Source organism: Myotis brandtii, unplaced genomic scaffold (genome assembly GCF_000412655.1).
Source record: "Myotis brandtii unplaced genomic scaffold, ASM41265v1 scaffold888, whole genome shotgun sequence".
In the NCBI taxonomy this organism is placed as follows: Eukaryota; Metazoa; Chordata; class Mammalia; order Chiroptera; family Vespertilionidae; genus Myotis; species Myotis brandtii.
The window spans coordinates 472,807-478,743 of record NW_005371636.1 but is presented as its reverse complement, the minus strand read 5'-3'; the positions used below and the strand labels follow the sequence as shown (position 1 = coordinate 478,743).

The window sequence follows — 5,937 nt, the reverse complement described above, 5'->3', positions numbered from 1 at the left end:
TCGGGGTGGGAGAAAGGCCAGATTTCGGGCTATTGGTTCAATCAGAACCGGTACGAGTTGTGAAAGGGGATGGACTCGCAAACTACTTAAGTGATAGAATCCCAGACTCTCCTGAAAAACCCTAAAACAGGGCAGGAATCCAAGTTAAAGAATCCGAAGACCTTGAAGGGAGCATCCCTCGGCCACAGAGCTGCCACTCCCTCCTGGAGCAGCGGTTCTCAACCTTCCTCATGCCTCGACCCTTTAATACAGTTCCTCGTGCTGTGGGGACCCCCAACCATAAAATTATTTTCGTGGCTACTTCATCACTGTCATGTTGCTACTGTTATGAATCGTCATGTAAATATCTGATGTGCAGGATGTATTTTCATGGTTATAAATTGAACATCATTAAAGCATAGTGATGAATCACAAAAACAATATGTAATGACATATGTGTTTTCCGATGGTCTTAGGCGACCCCTGTGAAAGGGTCGTTCGACCCCCAACGGGGTCTCGACCCACAGGTTGAGAACCGCTGCCCTAGCTGGTTTGGCTCAGTGGGTAGAGCGTCGGCCTGCAGACTGAAGGGTCCCAGGTTCGATTCTGGCTTGGAGGCTCTGGATAGACTGAAATGGAAGTAGCCCGCTGACATGTAAGGAAAAGAATGCATCGTGAAGCTTTTAGGCCGTCTTTGGGTATTTTCTCATGTAAATATCGGTGAGGGCCTGGTAGACAGAAATCGAATCGTTACCATAATTCTTATTCCTGTATATTTCGGGATCATGAAGAAACAGACTCTAACCATGTCATATGCTAAGTGAACAGCCTGCAATATTCCATTTTTCCCCCCTTTGTCCTTCCCTAAAGAGTCCTATCGCTACGAAAGCAAAAGTCATAGCGCTAATGATCCTTCGGGGACCGGCAACCAGGATGGGTGTCTGTTACTGACGAAGCTGTGTAGCTGGAAATTGCGTTTAAGCCGGGATTCGGTTACATTTCCCTTCCGGTTGTCCCCAGTGTGAACATTCCCACGGACGCATGACTGCAAAGAGCAGAGGGACCTCTTTCTCCGCACCCGGTGCCTCCCCTCCACGGGGTCGGTGCTCGGGACCTCGCCTGCACCAACTCTGTGCTCCTTCCCCCAGGGGAACCCATCAACCTGACCACAGTCTCCGCTCCGGACCAACTCGGACCGGCCTCCCTGGTCACAGCATCTCGGAAGAGATGATGCCCAGACTCTCCCCGCACGTCCTTGTGCGCACGAGGCAACGTGTAGGCACCCCAATGTGTCTCTCTCCCATCTGTCCTGGGAATGGCCCTCGCCAGTTCCCGGGGACTCCACTCCCTTGTCCTCTTCCTCCTCCTCCTCCTCTTCCCCCCCTCCTCCTCTTCTTCCTCTTCCTCTTCCTCCTCCTTCTCTTCCTTCTCCTCCTCCTCCTCTCCCACCCTCTCTTCCTTCTCCTTCTCTTTCTCCTCCTCCTCCTTCTCTTCTTCTCCTCCTCCTCCTCCTTCTCCTCCTCCTCTTCCTCCTCCTTCTCTCCTCCTCCTCTTCCTCTTCCTCTTCCTCTTCTTCCTCCTCCTCATCCTTTCTTAGAATCCACAGTTTTGTCCAAAGACACCCATTCCTTTTTCCAGCGCCTGCTGAGGCAGGCGGGTCCGGGTGACACAAAAGAAGGCATAAGCTGTCATTTCTACTTCCAGGGAGGGTCCCGTGCCCCCCAAAGCCCTGAGTGTAGGTAAAAATAGTAACCATACCACCAGCAGCTTGAAAGAGCGTGTGAAACAGGCCAGGGAAAGGGGCAACCGGGCAGCATTGCACGGGCGATGCTGGTGGCGGGAGTGACCAAGGAGAAGGCGGGGGAGGACACGGGACCTAGAACCTCCGGGCCCTGAGGAAGAGAGGGGACAGGACCCGGTGGGGGACAGCCTGAGGCTCGGGCTGAGTTCATCGGCCAGAAAAGAGAAAGCACGGAGGTCCCCTCCCGGCCCGGGCCCAGCGCCTCACTCCTCCACGAGCCCAGCTGCTTGGCCACGAGTGTGGAGTGGACGCTAAGGGCAGTGAGAGGTATGAGACCATGTCCCCCTCCTGTTTCAGACGTTTAAGCTGGAGAGCGTGCTCAGCAATGAACGCCACATCCGATGGATCGAGAACCTGTCCCTGTCCCAGTGCTCCAGGGGAGGGCGCTGAGGGCAGGGATGAAGGGGCTGGCAGTGCAGACGAAAAAGAGAGAGAGTTCAGAGATTATTAAAAACTAAAATCAGCCCTGGCCGGTGTGGCTCAGCGGGTAGAGCTTCGGCCTGCAGACCCAAGGGTCCCAGGTTCAATTCCAGTCAAGGGCACGTACCTCAGTTGCAAGCTCCTCGGGCCCTGGTCGGGGCTCGTGCAGGAGGCAACCCATCGATGTGTTTCCCTCACATCGATGTTTCTCTCTGTCTCTCCCTCTCTCTTCCACTCTCCCTAAAAATCAGTGGGAAAATATCCTCGGGTGAGGATTAAAAAACAAAACAAAAAACCCACAATTCCAACATAACAAAAGAATTTAAAAAAAAAAAACTAAAATCACAAAACTTGGGAGCAAATGCAACAAACTCAGGGGGTAGCTACTGCCTTTCAGTGGGAAGGAGAGGGGTGGGAAGACAGATTGCATTATGAGGATCTATTTTTTTTTTTCAAACACAAAACAAGATTAAATTTAGAAGAGCAGGCAGGTTCCTCCGCTCAGAGTCGAGTCTGGAAGTAGGGAATCGGGGGTCACAAATGAGTACGAGGTGGTGACAAGGAGCTCTGAGCGCAGACGATACAAAGAGAAATGGCCAAGAATCGAAGCCCCCCGGGACCCCAGTTTTTAAAAGTAGACAGATCACTAGATCAACGGTAGACTGATCTATAACACATATAAAACTCCAGAGAAACATATATTCATCACACAGAACCAGTACCCGTCACTCACACATATGACCCAGCTCAATTCGCCACCCTGGCCCTGTGCTTAAGTAGAACACGAGTTAAAAATGGGGAAAGGGCCCCTAACCACACCTGACCCTTCCTCTAACAAATGCACTTTTAATGCTAGCCATGCTAAGGGTCCCCCCCCGGGCAGGTTTTGATTACAAAAATATTTTTTTTAATTGGTGAATAACCACGCACCCCACATCGCTAAATTGCAGAGTATTTAGAACTTCATGGGGTTGCTTAGCAGATTCGGTGGGTGATGTGCACCGAGTGCCCGCGATGTGCAAGGCCGAGTACGTGGGTGCAACGTGAGCTACTTCCTTTCGACGGCGATGGATGGAAAAAATGAAGAACTGGGCCCCGGAAATGAGTGTTCGCTGCTCTGACTCAGAGCTCGCTCGCTCGTCCCCGCACCCGCACCCCCACCCTGGGCCCCACCGTTAACTTAGACATTTTCAACCAAAACCAAGAGTTTGGACTTGCAGTTTTCACGGCAAAGGCACCCACCGGAGAGACGCCACACTTCCGTGCAGGACTCAAGCCCACGTGGCCGCTGCCCCGACACAGTTACACGTTGTTGTATTTTAGGGGTGAAATAGCATCGGAATCGTGCCCGTGGATGTCGCTGGACGTTTGGTCCTATTTCGTTAGGCCTTCGGGGTACACAACGTACATGTGCTACCCGGGAGCCTAACACGCCCTACCAACACTGAATGCAGATTTCACGCAGTTAAATAAGACCTAGCACCTTTGTTGCTGATAAAGAAACATATTCAACTCAAAGCATGAATAACTTCCCAAATGAGACCCTCACTCGCCAAATGCCTTTCAGAACTTAAAAGCATGATCAACAAGTTTTGCAGACACAGATGGTTAGACCTATATTTCCCCCCCCCCCCCCCGCCACAAAAAAAATAAGTATATATATTTCAGGAAGACTATCAACACCTTTTAGAAAAATGTCTGCTCTCCATATTTACGTGAGCAACTGACGTTAAACTTGAACTTCCAAAATAAATCTATGCATATCTATCCACTTTTGTCTCGTATAAGGGTTGAGAGGTTTTTAGATCATTTTTATCCTCTGATTTTGATTGCAAACTCAAAGATGTTCCTTAACGTGAAAGTCCTTCACAGACTGGGTTGGGTTGGAATTTCTAGGGGGGCTTGCCCTGCGGCCAGCCGAATATTTCCGAACCCCTTTCAGAAATGCTTCGAAGCCCTTCTGGAGTGGGACTTGTTCATGGGAAGGGACTCTGGCATATGAGAATACACGTATGATCACCCTATTAAAGCTCTTCTTCTTTATCACTCGTTTTTAATTATGTGAAGCAACTTGAGAAGGACGATAGCTAGCAAACGTTGTCTGTACTAAGACAAAACGCCGTCCCCGTGTAAAATCACTTCAGTCCATCTCTGCAGTCATACACACACACACACACACACGCTCGCGACACACACACACACACACACACACACACGCTCGCACACCGCTTCCCACCATCCGGGGCCACACAGAATAGAAACTGGCAAATGCAACAAACTCAGGAGGCAGCTACTGCCCCGCCTGTCAGAGGAAAGGAGAGGGGCGGGAAGACAGAACTCCAATAAAATAGAAAAAGATTTTCAAAGTGAATACCGACAAGCAAGATTTTTAAAAATAACTTTCTAATTTTTTTTTTTTTACCTATTTGGAATTTCTACAAAAAATACCATGTCTATGTCCTTTCAACAACAAACAACAACAAAAAACAGCTTTAGGTACGACATCGTAAGGAGCAACATTAAATATCCATTTGGTAGCTCCGTTGAATCATCAACTGACATGTATTCAGGACCCGAACTGAAACTGTTCAGAAAATGCTCCTTCCATCGACTGAGGAGCCTACAGAGATTCTCAAACGTCAAAAGGTCCCTGACATCCCATGGGTCACATTTTCCTAAGGAGCCTCGCGTGGGCTTCATTGTTGGGGGGTCGTATTATTATCTCGCCGCCGAGGTCCTCACACCCACCCATCACCCAGGAAGGGCGGTGGCCCCCTACGAATCTCCAAAGCGAGTGAGTAGCACAGCGACGCGTAAGGACGGGTAAGGAACCAAGAACTTGATCTAAGACACCTTCTGGGATAAGAACATGCCAAGAGGTGACATTTTCCCACATGGCCACGGGCATTCTCTTCCACGGCCATCGAACAAAGGCGGCCACAAAGCCCATTGCTATTCATCAACATTTGAGGAAGTGGCCTGCTGGTCCGGAAAGTGGGGGTGGCTACGTGCAAGCGAAGGCATAGCATGACTTTAAAAAAAAAAAATGCATTTCTTGTTAAGAGGATAAAAATTCACTTATTTGGGTCCTTAACGTGTCCTGGGATTTCATACCCGGACACCCAGGCCCATGCGAGGGGGGAGTGACAATGGCCTTTGTAATACCCTGGCACAGTCTGTCAGCGAAGACTCATCCTTTTAACTTGTGATTTTTTTAAAATTTTTTTTTTTTTTTTGTCCCTTAAATAAGTAGGCATTTTTTTTTCAGCAGAAACCATGGCTTGGGTCTCAGCATGAGCCAGGGTCTGTCTGAGCTCAGACAGCCCTGGCCATCCCACTCCCTCCCTTCCGGTCACAACCCCTTCACTTGTTCCTACGTCCGTGTCTCAGACTGATGCTCCCCCGCAAGCAAACGCTCGGTGAGGAAGTTGTAAGAGTCCCGAGTCCTTACCTTGCCTGACGACCCCGATGTCCAGACAGACACAGGCCAAGGCCAGCAGCTTCAGCCACAAATCCATGGTCATTATCAGGAGATCGGCCTGTGGCCCAGCATGCGTCCCTCTGCGAAGGGGAAGACAATGGTTATCGCCGGGCAAGTGCGTCCCCCGCGGAAACCCGGTGACAAAGACGGGGCGCGGGCGCCTACCCCTCGCGGATGTCTTCTCAGACCCCAGCGATTTCCTCCTCTGCCGCCCCGAGAACGAGCCGCCCGCTGATCTCCAGGGGCGGTGGGTGGT

At 50.4% G+C, this 5,937-nt stretch overlaps 1 protein-coding gene across 1 annotated transcript in view; it reads right to left on the bottom strand.

Annotated features, from left to right (window-relative positions):
• Positions 1-5,717, bottom strand: part of PTPRC (protein tyrosine phosphatase, receptor type, C) — a 65,834-nt gene extending 60,117 nt beyond the window's left edge. Inside the window, exon 1 of the mRNA XM_014532358.1 lies at positions 5,652-5,717. The gene's annotated coding sequence lies outside the window, so the exon portion shown is untranslated. The remainder of the gene's footprint in view (positions 1-5,651) is intronic.
• Positions 5,718-5,937: the final 220 nt, after the last annotated feature.